Source organism: Chinchilla lanigera, unplaced genomic scaffold (genome assembly GCF_000276665.1).
Source record: "Chinchilla lanigera isolate Chin_1 unplaced genomic scaffold, ChiLan1.0 scaffold00006, whole genome shotgun sequence".
Taxonomy (NCBI): domain Eukaryota; kingdom Metazoa; phylum Chordata; class Mammalia; order Rodentia; family Chinchillidae; genus Chinchilla; species Chinchilla lanigera.
In genome coordinates, this window is record NW_004955407.1 from 6,456,099 (window position 1) to 6,473,820 (window position 17,722).

Consider the following 17,722-nt stretch of genomic DNA (forward strand, 5'->3'; position numbering starts at 1 on the left):
TGTATTGAGGGGGAAATTATCAGTGTGTGTTCCGCACATCAGCTAAACACATGTTCCAGCGGAAAAACTCACTTTCAATGAGATGTATATCATTTTGTTAAATAAAATCTTTGTGGGAATATTCAGTTTTACCCCATGGACTGAGTGGGGCATAATGATAGACTTCATGAATGAACACAAATGTAAAATATACTTTCATAACATTTGCCTTTGTTTTTAGAGTAATATTTTCTTGTTTTGATGCATATTCAAAAATTTCAGGAATATATGTGTATATATTATATAAATAATTAGCACCTTACTCTGCTGTGAAGATGTTGAACTTAACAGGCTGTCATTCTTAATACAGAGATACACAAAAAATTAGAATTTGAAGAATGAATTTTTCTAATTAACAGCCATTTAATTATGCATTACTAAGATTTGCGGTCTAAATAAAGTCATTTTTCCCAAGAGAACAGATATTTGTCCTTTATTAAAGTCTTCACATTATAGAATTGTGATTGTGAATTAAGAATAAAATTCCTTGCCTTTAAAGTGATTGAAAAGGGAGAGAAATTGGGAGGAAAAATCAATCACATAAGCAGTTGATTTTAGATTCAGGCAAAAATAAAAAGAAGTCCCTTAAAGCTCTACAGCAAAATTTTCCAACTTACCAATGAAATTGGTAGACAATAATACTACTTTTAAAAAACTAAGATCTAAACAGCTATGTGTTCCAACTCATTTTTTTTGTGTGTGTGTATAGCAGTTTACAAGACTATGTTCAGCCTCTTGCTAAAGATTTGATTTTCATGAGCTTCAAATTTTCTTTGTATTGAATTTCTGCTGCACTGTAATCACAAAATAAAATTTATTATAGTAGAACTCCTTTGTTAAGTGGAGGGCTGAGCCTGCAAAATGACTTTGATGGTACCCTTGAGGAATGGCAAAACTTTAGACAGATAAATGTTTTCTTGATATTAGTTGCTAAAAATCACAACAGGGAAGTTTTCTTTACTAATAAGAATTTAACAGCCAATCAAAGCTGTATGGAAGAAGAATGAATTTAACAACATGAGAAACTTGATAAAAATGCTGCTATATATTTTGGTCTATCACCAGAATGTTATTATTTCAAATAAAAATTGAAAATATATAAGATTCTATTTACTTTTTAGGTTACAGTTTAAAAAAAGCTTAGCAATGGGCCATATTTAACTTCATGTATAACTTTCTGAGTACAAATTATAAAGTTACAATTCAAAGCAAGGTGTAACCAGTTTCAATTAACCTCTGTGTATGCTTATTTCCCAAGAGGACTTTCACACAGTTTTTCAACTGACCTGATCAAGAGCTTTCTTTGCTTTTATTCACTCATTTATTTGAGTGTATTATCTAAGACAACTGATTAAGCTTTCTGTACATGTTTCTAGGTGGAAAAAGTGCCGTGAAAATTTCCAGAAGTCAAGTGATTTCATTTCTGGCCAACTTTGTCCATATTTTCCTAGGGACTAAGTAATTGTATCAAAGATCTTCAATTTGCTCTCACTTTTTCTTCCGGCCTTTTTCTACTAGGAGGCCTTTTAACTATATAAGAACAATGTAAAAGGGTTAACTGGGGACTAAAAAAACCTTAAAATATCCTTAATTCAAAATAAAAAGGGAGGGGCTGGGAATTTAGCTCAGCGGCAAAAGCGCCTGCCTGGCAAGCACAAGGTCGTGAGTTCGGTTCCCGGTACCGGAGAAAAACAAAAAAAAAAAAAAAAAAGGGCCTGGGAGATACTTCATAGTGTAGCCGAAGGTTCAAACTTCAGTACCACACACACACATACACACACACACACGCACGCACACACACACACTCACACAACTAGAAGAGGGGAAGCTTCATCAGGATTCTGTTACTCCCATAAATTCTTACAAGTTATCAAAAAACAGTGTTCTCATTGTCAATATTAGATTTTAATAGATATTTAGTTCAATGTGGTTGGTGTCAAATTTGGTAATAAGAGAGCCACGAGTCTTAAGTGAAGTTCTGCATTATAAAAGACAGAGAAAAACAGGCAAAATTCATGGGTATACATCTGTTATTACTCATATCTGCATATAGCACTACGTACTTATAGATGAAGAAATAAGTAGTGTATAATGTTATATCCAGTACCTAGGAGATATACTAAATCACTAACACACAAACTTGCTGGTTAGAAATCAATAAACAGCTACATTGCTATTTAATCTCACTCATAAAATTAAGCATTAAATGACATATTACATATTTTAATGTGTTTGTTTTCTATACCCTTCATTCTTTTCTCGTAGTATAAGTTTTTCTCTCTCTTTTTTCTGGTACTGGAGATCAAACTCAGGACCTCATGCATCAAGCCAGAGCTTGACCACTCTCCTGTTTAGCCTCCTGATGCAGGGCTTTGCTCTGTTCTTCTCTGTATCCAAAACTATGAGAACAATCCTGGCCAACTATAAGAGTTTTCTGAAGACTGGGGATTGATTAAAAGTGTATTTTGTACATATGTTATATCACAACTGCTGTTAATTTCCTATCAACTTGTCTGAAATTCTACATTATTTTTATTGTTTTTATGTTGTTACATTTATGTCTGTGTGTTTGTTAATGTTTTAATTCTTTTACCTCTAAAAGTCAAATTAAGAAAAAGAGTGAGTTTTTTCTCTACCCTATGTCGAATAGGTCACCATTAATATTGATTTTTATTTATGTAGTGCTACAGAAATTGTTGATATATTGTCTGCTTAATAGCACTAGAGGATTTAAGATATATATTATTTTTTTCACTTAGCAGTTGAAAAGCTGAAGCTGTAAATAGTCAAAAAAAATCCTGAACTGGAATTGAATCTAAATTATCTCACTAAACAACATGTATTCTTTCACTTATGATAGGATTTTGGAAGGAATCTGTTAAATATTTTTGTTCATATTTTTAATGGTCAAATACTGAATAAGTTACATAGAAAAATCAGTTTAATAATAACAATAAAAGGGATTAAGAATAGATTCTAGTAAATAAGTCATTGCTTTTTTTTTTAAGTCATCGCTTTTGTAAAAATGATGTATGTAAGTCTCCCAACACACGTAAAATATTAAATTTGGGGAAGGACTGCCAATTTGAACTACTATCAAAATACATACAAATAAGAATTACAGTATTACTTATTATAATAACATTTTTCTATATGTCTAATCCATTGTTTAGGATGGATTAATCAAAAATTAATCAAAAATTCATTTAGGTACTATTATGGCTTGTGTTTAGCTGTGCCCCCAAAGCCTGGCACAGTAGCAGGTGGGGCTTTTTCAGAGGTGGTTGGATCTAGAACGTGTGATGCTGGAATTGATTCATGGTGCAATGCTAGGATGAAGGGCACTAGGATTAAGGGTGTGAGTGCTACCCACCCTAAGTAGCCTGGATAAAATATAAGGGCTAGAAAGAGCTGTGGTTGTCCTTTGTTGCTTTGTTACTTTCTACCCACCATGAACTATTTCTCCTCTGAAATACCTATCTGCCATGCCACTCTGTCTTGGAGCCACACAATTATAGACTGAAACCTCTACAAACTGTGAGCTAAATAAAACTCTCCTCCTTTAACTTTGGGTGCTTTACAATTTGCCAAGGTCTCCACAAAAAGAAAAGCAGATATGACAGATACTTAAAAATATCTGTGGCAAAAATAATAGCTAGAAGTTAATGATAAAGTTAATCTTTGCTTAGGTCTATGGGGAACGACTTTTAACTCAAATGCTTAGAAGAGACTCAAAATCAATCACAACTCCCAACTGCAAATTTATTTTCTACATGACAATGTTAGTGTGTGCTTGTGCACATGAGTGCACAAGTGTGTGCTGTCTTATAGGAAAACATATATAGGAAGAAAGCAGGGCAATTTGAAAACATGAAAACATAGAAGGGAAAAAACAAATCAGCTATAGATTTTTATATGAAATTGAATGATATGTCTACAAAATTTATAATTAATGTCAATGTTTACTACTTCATATGACTAAGAAATCAATGCAGGACCACTGTTTTGTGGAAGACTTTTAATACAATGTTTTTTACTGTTCTTTTGAATATATAGTGTCACAATTGCTCCAAAATTAAACAATCAGCCCATAAATAATTATTTTCCCCCTGAATTCATATGTTCTGGTCCCTTACTATGAAAACCTTAAATTATTAAGAATAAGCTATTATTTATAATACTGGACCAGACTACAAGCCTACTTAGTACAATATGGATATAGTACAGAGATCACTATGATAGGTATGTTCTGTTAACACTTTGAGTTTTGTATAAACATTAAAAAAAAATTCCTCATACCCTTGGAATAAAAACTTTGTTCCTGGGATAAATAAAGCATTAATAATTCGAGACTAGAAAGGCTGTTGCTTCTATGGGGACTATATATGTTTTTATTGTATTTTCACTAGATTTTGTTACTTTCATTTTTTCTAGTTTAGAATTTGATGACTCTTTATTTGCTATTCAATTTATTATTTCAAAACACCAAGCAGGGACAGCTTTTATAAGGAGACAATAGGGTAATTTTCCAAATGTTGTCACTTATTTGTTGATAAGGTTTACCTGAACTTCTAAATCTGTCTTATAAACATTCCAAGAGTTTACTTTTTAATTAAATCTGTTTAAACTAATGAAAATAAAGATGTACCTGTTAATGGGGTACATGTAACATTTTGATACATGTATATGCCGTATAATGTTCAAATCTCTTTAAACATATCTATATCATCAAATATTAATCATTCTTTGTCATAAAAACTAACATTCTTTCAGCTAGATTTTTGGAGTGTGCCATATATTACTATAATCTATGAAATAGAGCTCAAGAACTTCTGGCCCTTATCTAGCCAAAATTAGTACCTGTCTTGGTTACTTTTTTCTCATTGCTGAGACAAAACACCTGATGCCCAAAATTAAGGAAGGAAAGGTTTATTTCGCTTACAGTTTGTGGAGGTTTCAGTCCGTACTTGGCAGATTATAAGGCAGAGTGGCACATGGCAGAGGGCTACAGCTCAGGGCAGCAGAACACAGCTAAGCAACAAGCACACACCAGCAAGGAATGGGGGAGGAATGCCCTCAAGCACCCTTTTCCTCTCCCTTACATATGCAAACTATCCACCCCAGGGAGGGTGTAGCTCTCATACCCATAATAATCAAACTCTAAAAGCCTGCTCCATGACCCCATGAGGCTTTGGGGGGACACACAGACATAAACCATAACAGTACCTGATGAAATTTCCCCACTGCTCATTCTCTCTCCTCTATCTCGTTTCCTGTGAGTGACTACATCCTACTCTCAACTTCTGTTGTATCTACTCTTTAAAGGTTCCACATACAAGTGAGATCTTGCAGTACCTGTCCTTCTGTGACTGAACTATTTGATTTAATATAATGACCTCCAGTTTCATTCAATTGATGTGGTGTAAATAATAAAATTTATCCTTTGTGTGGTTGAATAGTATTAAATTAGGTATGTGTACCGTATTTTCTTTATGCAGTCAATCATCAGTTTATGGATATTTAGAATGTTTCCATTTCTTAACTATTGTGAAGAGTATCACAATTAACATTACAGTTCTAACAGGTAAAGAAGAGGATTTATTTTCCTTTAAAATTTCATTTAATTATTTTCTGATTTATTAGAAAATGAATTGAAAACATTACTGCATTTGAAACTATTTTGTAAAGGAGTCTAGAGTACCAAAGTAAAGAAAGAAATGCTCCTTTTAGAAAATGGGGAGATTACAAAAAGTTAAACAGAGGTTTAGAACTGAAAAGCAAGGATTCTTTGAGGACATGTATGACTAACTATTGATAGCATCCCAAAATGAAAAGATAAGAAGAGAGAAAAAATTTCATACCTATCAGAAATTTTGTTGAAATATGGTCCTAGTCAATTTTCTTATTTAAAGACTTACCCAAATTCAAAACTCTTAACAAAATGAGAAGTGAGTTCCAGTACAAGAAATTTAAAGGATTTTTCTCCAGGACATTAATAAACAAAAGGACTATTGGCTGCTTTAAGTATTTTACACAGATTATGTGATTTGTATTGGTAATAGTAACACTGTGTGTGGTGTGAGGAATCTAAAAATTCACAGTATAATTCCTCCTGACCTCTTAAAATGTCCTGAAACTTTTAATAGGCATTAGCAATGGTTCCAGAGGGAAGAAAATTGTTACTGATAGTGGGTTTAATTAGTATAAAATACTATTTATATAATTTTCTCTAGCCACAGGTCAGAAAATCATTGTTTCTCTCTCAATTGATAAAATGCTTATAAATATTTTAGACAAATTATTCTCATTTCATTATACTGTTGAAAGTGAATTTCAGCAGTTTTAGAAGGAGTGGTAAAGTAGTCATGTTCATTTTCTCATTTCAATGCTATATTCCTAAGGATAATCTTCCTGAGTAGGTTTTTACACCGTATATTTTTATTTTCTCTTTTGAAAAGTTAGTCACATAGTCTATACTTCCAGGAGAAACTTTAGAGCTACTAGTACAAGGAGAAGGAAATGACTTATATTGATTGAAGTTTGAGTAATAAATGCTGAAAGACCTGAGAATGAGTCTGGAAGGCATGATTCACACCTCACAGCCCAATCCTAAGAAGACAACTGTGATTAGCACTTAGTTTGTTACACAAATGGTAACTCAATCACACTGCTTTTCTTCTAACTCCCTGGAGCTGCTCATAGGCTTAGGGAGAAATTTCTACATATTAAAATCATATCCACTTGTAACTAAATATTGTGCCCAGTGAATTATAGTTAGTTTCAGTCTAGAATAAAAAAAAGAAAAACTTGCATTCCACAGATTTCAACTACCAAAGTCATAGGTTGTTTCCTCTTCCACAATTCTTTTTTAAAGGATGAAGAACCCTTACATAAGACTATGCTCAGTATTAATGTAAAAGAATCTTAAGAGAACTACAGAAAACACATGAGAGCTTTCTGATTTTTTATAATCTATAATGTACTCATAAAATTTTCATAACAAGTACACAAAACAGAAAAATGAACTCATTTAATCTTTGAATTTTCCTTCTGATTTTCAACAGTCAAATATACATTTGACAAAACATAATCTTATATTCAATGTATTGTTTATAGTACCTAATGAAAATCTATAATTTTATTTTAAATAGAAATTTTCCCATGTAAACTCCACCTACACTGACTAAATTCAATAATCCTGAAGATAGTCTAGTGCAACTTATAAAATTCTGATGCATTTATTAAACACTTAAGTCACACACTTCTATGCCTATTAGTTTGGCCAGCTGTGTAGCTGTTTTCCTCTTGTACTGAATTCCTCAGAGAATGGGAGTATTCTTGTTGACATCCCTTAAACTGCTGCTGTCCCATAGGAGCTCAAAGCACTGAAGCAAGAAATTGAGTTGAGGAGTGGAAAAGACTCTTGACAATATCTGCAACAAACAGTTTTGTGCTAATCATAAGACACGGCCTTGGAGAATTCCGGGTCCTAACTATACCTCTTTGACAGCTTTCTTAACCTAAAGGAGTTGCCCAATTACACTGTGTCCACAAGAGTCCACACTTATTTACATAAAGACATAAAGAAAATGTCAAATATTTAATTTATGTTTTGTGTAGAGTATGACAAGATAGCAAACATTTTGACTGGATGACAAGTAAGATTAATTTTTAACTTTGACTAGAATAAACAACTTTTGTAAATGTAGTTGGATAATGGGAGCACCATACTTATCAGATCAATTCATGTTTATTGCAGAATGTGCCATCAAAGGGATGGAGATGAGTGACTAGGGACATGTCTTTGGACAGCTGTGTCAGTCAGTGTGTATTAGAGAAACAGATATAATACAAGATGTACAAATACATAAGAACTTACAAGATTAGCTTACAAGGTCCACCCATAGAGTCAGGTACAAAAGAATGCTAAAGGTTCTTCTGCACACTGGAGATCTGAAGGATCCAGTGGAAGGCCTGGAGTTCACTGCAGTGTTTTGTGTGAGTCCACATCAGGAGGCTAAAACATCTGCCCCAAAAGACTGAAGGTCTGTGATGGTAGTTGAAATGTCTGTGCTGGAAGCCAGTAGATGATGTCCAATGTGAAAGCAAAGACTGGAGCTACTCCAAAGAAGGCAGAAGTGAGCCTTCTCCATTTCTCTTTTATAGCATTCTGGCAATAATCCTCCCTAGGTGGGTCTTCTACACCCAGAGCTATGCTGAATCAATTTAATTGGGTGTTTCTTACTCGGACTGACATAATGAGTCAACTATCACAGGAACATGTCTCTTTGTGGAGTGCTTCTTCTGTGCTTTGCTTCCTGGCTGCCATGGATTAAGCAGCCTTGCTCTATCAGCCCCTCCCTTCATGACGTTTTTGCCTTGAAGCTAGCCAGGTATGGACTGAGCCCTCTGAAATCGTGAGCCAAATCAACCTCTCCTCCTTTAAGTTGCATATGTCAGGAATTTTGTTTAGCAATGGAAAAGCTGACTGATACAGACTCTATTTTTTAAAAAACAGGAAGATTGGATGGAAATCTAGTAAACATGGGTGTGTTCAAAAGCAAAGCATTATCTTTAAAAAGTAACATTCTAGAATAAAAATAAATAAACTGTAGGGAGCCTCATATATAAATATATAAACAAGAACACATATGTACTGTTATAATGCCATGGACATAGTTATATTTGTCAGTTTGTCTTTGTATAATTTTTTATTTAGATATTTTTAAAAAGAACTATGTGATACACATTCTGGCCAAAACCTGTAACATGACAATGGAGGGTGAAAAAGATTCTTTCCCTCATTCCTCAGTCTACACACTAAAATGTATTAAGACCTGGCAATAAAAGCAGCAAATGCTGAATACACAAATACTGGCAATAATGAAGACAAAGACTGACAAGTAAAGCAGCTGAAGACGGTCATTATGCCTCAGTGCTTTCAATGAACAGGGCCTGTGTCTTTAAAATTTATCAATCTCTGTGTCAGAGGTAAATAAGGAAACATCTGTCTGTATTGCATTTCTTAACAGTTTTAATTAAAATAAAAAAATTGAGCACATTAGTATCTGAAAACAGGTTGTCTATTAACCAATGTGGAAACATCATTAAAAGCAAATAGGAAAGCCAGTTTCCATGATCAAATTTCTTCTAATCCTTCACTGTAAAAGTAGACTAAGATTTGCTGTAGAGAGTTTAGTAATTGATGACTTGATAAAGAATAATTTATACTTAAAGTTTAGACAGATGTTTTTACAATGGGTATCTTTCTGGATGCATCTGTTCAATGTGTTTTTCACATTTCCAACAAAAAGGTGACATTTTGGGCTGTAATTCTGTCATCTAATCACATGGAAACCAGCCAGTTCTTATTAATATCTTGACATTTTATTGCTATAAACTTATCATAAGTTCTTCCAATGTAAGATAGATTTAAATTCACAGAGCTCAGCCTTTTCTCGTGTATCTATTAAATGCTTGATCCTTTGCTCCTTCCATCAACAAAACTTTCACTCAAGTAAATCAGCTGTTGGCCAGAATACGAATTATAGATTAGAACCTGAAAGGTTAACCATTTGCTATTTGGAATACAATTGAAAATCTAGAGAAAGCAAAGGCAACAAATGTGTGTAAAACTCTTTCATATTAACTTCTGCACCAGGTAACTCCGACATGTCAAGCTCCTTATATTTAGACATCACCCAGCAGAGGTGTAATGGATTCTTATTACCACAATATAGTCCTCCTGTTGTTCAACAAAAGGTGTTAACCTTTCAATTGCTACAAAATTAAGGGGTGAGCCTGGAAACTGGTATCTGGACAGAAAGCAAAATCATGCTATCTGAGGCTGAAAGTGCTCTGTGATTACCATTGGGCGTATCTGTATAGAATATATGGAAAATGTCAGCGTGATATTTTTACCTGTGATGCCAATGATTAAAAAACTATGAACTTAGTACTAATACAACATTTAATAATTACAATGAATGCATGACAAGGAGTGCAAGGATACCCCCTAGATAAATGAGTGTTAAATCATTCTCTACAATGGCAACTTCCCAACTATTTGTATTTGTGTTAACTAGAATAATTCAAAATTCTATATTAAATTGCAATATAACACACAGACCTTTTCCTATGTATTTTTCAGAAGCAAAACTAAGATTATGAGAAAAGCAATAAAATTTCTTACTAAAAATATGACCAATAAGCCCATCTTTCACATGTATCCTAACATATTAGAAAATAATACATCTTATACAGTAAAACAGGAAATAATGGTGAAGTTTCTAATTTTAGCAATTGGTCTGTTAAAAATGGGATAGTGGAAGGGGTGTGGTGGGATTTCAAACTGGTCTTTATGTATATTTGTATGTCCTGAGGGACATGAGAGAAGATTGGAGATGCATTAAAAGAGAAGGATTGTTCATTTTGCAAAGCAAGGGATGGTATTCTGTGGCTGCTATTTCTTGAATAAAATCATGATCAATACCCCAGTGTTTGCAGGTCAAACTTTCATACTGGTTCCCTTAGGCAATTCTTTTCCAGAAAAATGAGATTGCCTTTCTAGTAAAATGAAACTGCAGTGAATAATTTGAAGCTGAAAATTTATGGTCATATTTCCCTAAACTAGTTGATGGCAAAGAAAGACACCCTGCAGTAAAGTCAGTCGTAGAAAATGCTCCTAAAATTTACCACTAATATGCACTCTAAATATTGTAGTCATTGGCAGACAAACTAATTTATCAAGTCTAACTCTATGACTATTTTCATTGCTATGAGGAACTCAGAATTGAAAATAGACACTGTTATATGCAAAATTAACTGTAATCTTTATCATTAATGCAAGAAATATCCATATTTGAATGTAACTATGGAAAACATGGTATACAACTGTGTTTTTAAAAATGAGTAGCTCATTTTTTAGACTGAACATCTGTCTTCCTTCCATTTCCTAAGCAAATAAAATATTTTTTCCTGCAGTAAATTCACTGAGTCAGCAAATACTTAATGACAATGTACTTTGCCATGTAGAGAATGGGAGTGGTACCTCCAGTCTGGGCACTTATATTGTACTCAGTGACAATGCACAATACATGAAAAATTAAGGAATATTAGAAGATAAAAAATTAAAGTGATTCCTGACTTGTCAGCAAATATGAATGAGTTGAGAGGCAACAATAATTTTAATTAAGACTGAATATAGAACTGAATGATTCACTACTGAGTTCAAGATACTTTCAATAAAATAGGAGATGAGGGTTGCTGTGCCTTCTCTCAGAAATTTTCTCCATAAATTGCAATTCTACGATGGCTATCTAAATAAAACTAGAAACAAGTAAAATGATTTACAGCTTAGAAGAATGGTGGGATTCCAAAACAGAGAAGAATGTTAAGGCAAGTGTTAATAATACAGTATATTTGCTTGAGACAGATTAAGGTAGTCTAGGTTCTACTGCAGCATTGCATGAAAATGAATATGATAAACTAAAACTTGACTATGGCAGTATTATATACATTATATAAAAAGGATTTTAACTACAATTTAAGAAATCTCTGGAATGATTGTGTCATTTTGAACTGGATTAGTCACCTTTTCCCATCACTGAGATAAAATACTTACAACTTAAGAGAGGTTAGTTTTTTCAGCTTACATTTCAGAAGATGCACTCCACCACACTACACAGGTACATAGAGGAGGAAATATGTTCAACTCATTGCAGAGAACCAAGAGGGCAGTAGCAAGGTACAAGAGCACACACTTGCAGGTCATTTTTCCAGTGACCCACCTCCAGCCAGGCCCTATCTTCTGAGAGAATATTCAGCCATGAACTCTTTGCTGAATTCACTGACTAGTTATAATGCCTCCATCACCCTCCCAAAAACCACACCTCTGAACCCAGAAGGGAATATTTGGAGGAATATTTTAGATCTAAACCGTAACATTCCACTCCTGACCCTCAAAAGGGTCATACTCATCTCATTACACAAAATTCATTTAGTCCATTTCTAAGAGCTGCCATAGTCTTAACAGTTGCAGTCTCACTAAAATATTCAAGTCCAAATTCTCTGAGATGCAAGGGAAACTCATAGTTGTGAGCCACTGTAAAAATTAGAAAGGTAAGTATTTTCAACATACAGTGCCCCAGGGTGAACATTTCCATTCTAAAAAGGATAAATGGAGAGCAGGGAACAAAAAGGAACTGGACCAAAATGAGACAATAACCCATAAGAGCAAACATTAATCACATAGTTTCATATGTAACACCTGGGGCACATGAAATTTGAGCCCCAAAGGACGTGAGCAGCCCTTCCCCTATGACTTTGCCTGTTTCACCCCCCATGCCCTCTCTCTTGTGCAGGCATTGCTTGCTGCCTGCAATTTTCCCCAGCAGACATTTCATGTTCCTGCTATGTCCCACTTTTTTGAGTCTCCACTACACATTTGGCTTCACTCTCACAGCTTCATGCACTGCTTTATTGGGGAATTACAGCCTATTCTTTCAGACCTTTTTCTGAAGTCTGGGTTGTAGCACTCATGACTCCATAAGACCTGTATTCTCCATTCCTGAAAAACCAGCACTACATGGATGACCCCAAGGTCTGCCACCAGCTCGAACTGTAGCATGGCCCCCTTTGGATCATGGTTGTATCTTCCTTTGAGTGCCTGAAAGTTCAATTTTGAGGAAGAACATTCCTAGTTGCATGTCATGGCTTGTACCTGGATGTTCCCCTCAAAAGCCTCAAGCAGTCACAGGTGGGGCTTTTTGGAAGTGACTGGATCTAGGATATGTGATGCTGGGATGAAGGATGCAATGCTAGGATTAAGGGTGTGAGTAATATCTACCCTAAAGGTGAGTACCCTGGATAAGAATCATGGGAAAGAAAGAGGCTTGTTGTTTGGCACACATTGCTTGCTGCTTGGATGCTTTTGCCTGCCACAAATTGTTTGTCCCCTGTGATGCCCTTCTGCCCCTCTGCCGTGCCACCCTGCCTTGTAGCCAGCAGATTATGGACGGACCCCTCTGCAAACTGAGAGCCAAAATAAGCCTTTCATCCTTTAACTTTGGCTGTTGGGTATTTTGTCTTAGCAATGAGAAAAATAACTAAGACAGTATCCCTGAAGGAGCCAAATGCTGCAGGTCTCCCCTTTTATAGTTAAGTATTTCAAGTTTGTTTCCCCATTTACACCTTTGAATTTCCTGAAGAAAGGGAGTCTGCCCAATACCTGGGATACCTTCAAGCTATATTTCCTATTGTCCTGATACAAAGTACTTGTCTTCTGTTTAAGGCTAATCTTTGCACCAACCATTCTCCCCTTGTCACTAACTTTCCAGGTGCTCCCTTTGAAACTGCAGACTCTCCTCATCTATTTCTGGCTTCTGATTCTCTCTGTAAATCTGGCTACAAGCAGCCAGCAATATCTATGCCAATTCCTGAATGTTGCCCTTCCTTGACATTTCCTTTGCCAGATTCATGTGTCTACTACATGGGCAAAAAACTGACAAATTTTCTGCCACAGAGTAACATGGGCAGCTTCTAGTCTAGCCGCCAAACAAATCTTTGTTTCCAGCTGAAACCTCTTGAGCCTGGCCTCTGCACTCTGCATTCCGGTCAGCATCCTGGTCTTCTGAGCTTTAACCAGAATCTCTCATCAAGCTTGGCTTTCTGCATTCTAGGACTTCTCTAACAGGCATCTCCAAACTTTCTGAACATCTCCCATACACTAGTTCCAGAGACATCTAAACTATGTAGTCAGGTAGAGTCACAGATATGACCACACTTGTCTGTTATCACATTTTTGTATTAGTCAGCTTCTGATTTCATGAACAAAACACCTCACACTTCTATGTTGAAGAAATATAGGTTTATTTTGCCTCATATTTCTGGAGATTCCATAAATGGTTAGTAAACACCGGGGCACAAACGGCATGGAAGTCCAGCACAGTGGAGGAAAGATGTTCACCATGGTAGCCTAGAAACACTGAGACAGAGACACAGAGAAAAAACCAGGTGTTATAGGCAACTAAGTTAGATAAAATATTATAGGCAGTCAGACAGGGTTGGGCCCTGGAAGGAGTCAGTGCAGAAGACCAGATATCTTACAACTGTGGGAGAGAGGCACTTAGCTGTGGGCCAGACCTTAAGATAAAAGATAAAACAAATGCACACCACACTTCTTAAGTATAAACATCAGGGCTTGATATTCTAAATAGGTATGGATAACCTTTAAATAGCCAAGAAGAGCCAGTAACCCCACCCCTTTCAGGAAAAGCTCCTTTTCTGTATTCATGGCCACTTGCTACATGACTTGCTCCCCCATTTGATCCCAATTTAATCAATTTTACCTGAGCAATTACACTTCTAATCATATTGGTTGACCATAGTTTTGTCCTACCTCATGCCCATCTTGTGATTTCCAATTTTTCCCCACCTTGGGCTCGCATAAGGTGGATTGCTCTACAAAAGTCACTACAAAAGGCAGGGTCCTTCGCAACCTAATCAGGACCCATTCTGTCTCTCCTAGACAGAAGCTTCCTTTCCTCCAGTATATATATTCTGCTCTTAACCTCCATTGTTCCTAAAATTCATTCTTCAATTTCAGAGAATAATAACTTGTACTGGACATCTAGCAGATTGGAAGTTCTTTCCTTTATATCACAGGGATAAAAATATAAGCTGTGTTCCCTGAGACCTATCTTCAAACAGACCCTACACCCAACACTGCATGCAGTCATAAGCTCATAAGTGAATTAATCCACTGGTGAGTAAAGCTCCCTCGTGGTCCATTCACCTTCCAAAGCCCCACCTCTGAAAGCACGGAACTTTTGCAGACATTTTATATCTAAACTCTAAGATTTCACACAATAATTTTTTCCATCACCAATAATTTAGTTAGCAACTACCTTACAAATTCACAGCTTCCTATATATATATTTGGTTGATATTATTTTTGATATTTATAACTGTAAGTAAAGTTACATATTTCTTGGTTCCATTTGAATATCTGTTAAGTACTTTGAACCCAACAGATCTAAAGAATATATGCTGCCTTTCTTCTGAAATTTGTTTGTGCTCCTTTGTCTCCTTTTCAGTAGATCTTTTCTAATATTTGCTGTTGACATCTACTTCATCCACATTTCCAATCCAATACCCTCCCATATTTGTAAATGCTAACTCTGATATATTTTTGAAATCTATTAATTTTTTTCTACTGCTTTGGATAAAACTTGAGATAAGCCACTATTTATCCCTTGTGTTAGTCCATCAGAGTTGGTCCTTCTTTCTCCACTGCTGCCTTTTTCTAGATTCCTCTCAAAAAGATCACTGAGGTGATCTCCAGGAATGTATATCTCAGTACTATAACATATGTAACATGGGGCATGGTGGGGGGAACAGAAGAGACTGCCAGGCTTGTGTAAAGGCAATATGGCATGAGTGTAGGCAGGCAGAGTGCAATAAGACCATCTGCACTGAACAAAGAGAAGTGCATCCCTTTTCCATTGATGGAGAGAAGGAAGGGGACATTAGGTAAGAGGATCCAAGTAAGCATGTGTGGTCAAAGTTCTCTGGCAGTCTTGCACCTGAGTGGGCAGAGTCCTTGAAGTGTCTGGTATAAATTTTTTGGTGTCTCCAGGACCTGCAAAATTCCTTGTACTGTGTTATCTTCTCCATCACATCCTGTGCTTGCTAATGACATCCTCAGTGCTGAGCTGAGTTCCCTGCAGAGAATAGTGCTTCTGCTGGTAAGCAGGCTGGGGCTGGGAGAGTGAGGTCCAATTCAGTCCTTACAATCACATATGCAGAAATTAATTTCAGAAGTGTAAAGAAGTACTATTATGTTACCATAAGTAAATTAGTTGCACAAAATTAAATATGATTGTAATGAATTAACTAAAAAATGGAATACATATGGAATTATTACCTTCTTTTAAATATTTTTCTTCATAATTTTTTCAGTGTTCATTTTAAACCATTTTTTATCCAAGATCAACTTGTTAAATATATATATATCTTCTATCAAGATTTTAAATAATATTGACAAGAATATTTTGAAAAATCACGCTAATTGCCTAGGAATGCAGCTCAGTGGTAGAGTTCATGCTTAGCATTTTAAGGCCACAATTGTACACCCTGGCAAAAAAAAAAATTCATAATAATAGCATCACCTTAAATTTTATGTATTCTTTTACAATTCCAAAATATTTTCTCAAAATTATAATCTTAATTAGTCAGGGAATATTCCAAGTAAAATATTTGTGGATGATATCACAGCTCAGAAAATTTACATTGTCTGTATTAGACCACATCATTATTAAATGGTCACTCTTACTCTGACCGTGCACCTAACCATGCAGGGTCTTTGTGACGCTCTCTCATCCCATAGTTCATAGCATATGCACTCAACATTTTTACGGCACTTAATAACAGACATACCTTACAATTTCTGCAGCAGTTTCCTTTCTGCAATACAATTGTCTCATGCTAAATGCTCATTTACATTTTTAAATTCTATAAATTTTAGATTTACAGAAAAATTATAATCATTGAGTCAGTATTTATATAACATTCCTAATGCCATACATTTCTCAAATTTAATTATTTTGTGGGAAATAAATTCCTTATATTTTAACCTAGTATCTCTTTGGTTACACAGTTTCCCTCTAGGATACCATGCAACATTTATCCTTATGTCTGTTTTGCCTACTTAGTCTCAAATATCATTTTGGAAAACCTTGGTGGTTTTAAAGAATGATGAATTTATGGTTGGTTATCTTGATTTGCCTGATATTTTCTTTATGACTTTTCTGGGTTTATGATTTTTGAAAGAAAATAGTAAAGATAAAATATCCTCTTTACATTGTAGCAAGAATACCGTCAACATGATTTATAATCCTTAATGGTGACCTCCATGGCTTGGATGAGCTTTTGTCTTCTTTGTCCAGCAGCTATAAGGTTACAACATCCTCATTTCCATTTTGTTCTGTTTGAATGGAAATCTTTCTGTGACACTTAAAGAGTTGGGACTTATGACCTGCCTACGTGAGGGAAGAGTAATTAAATATTACTTCATTTTGATGTTCAAATTTTCCAGCTTTGGATAGTCTCAGTTTTTACAGTTGGATATCAACTTATTTTATTTTTCACATTTCTTACAGAAACTGTATCATTATTTTCTTAGGTTAGGATATTGTCTGTCTTTTTTTCAAATAATGTAAACAAGGTAAACTGCTTAGCAATTTAAATCATCTGGATCTTCTCTCTGACTTCCCTGGGTATCACTTTCCAAGAATGAAGTCTAGTATCAGTTCGTTCTATGCAGCTCTTATGTTCTATTAATTTTTATGAGTTTTCCCCAGAGTTCCTCTTTTCTGTGCTAGTGAATATTTGCCCTTGGATGCTGAATTTATTTATTTCCTTTTTTACTCCACATTATCAGAGGAAAATATATATTTGACTGTGAACATTTATCAATATATAAAGAAAGAAAAATGAGTGGGTATATAGAGAAAAAATGAACTTAATAGCTTTTCAGCAAGTAGCTCAATTGTTATGCCCTTCTAAAGTCTTCAAGTCTCTCTAAAAAGCCAGCAAGGCAAAGTGGTGGAGACCGTGGATGCAGCAACCATCATGCCTAAGCCACATTCTTGGCCTTACTGCCTCACTAGTTATGTTACATTCA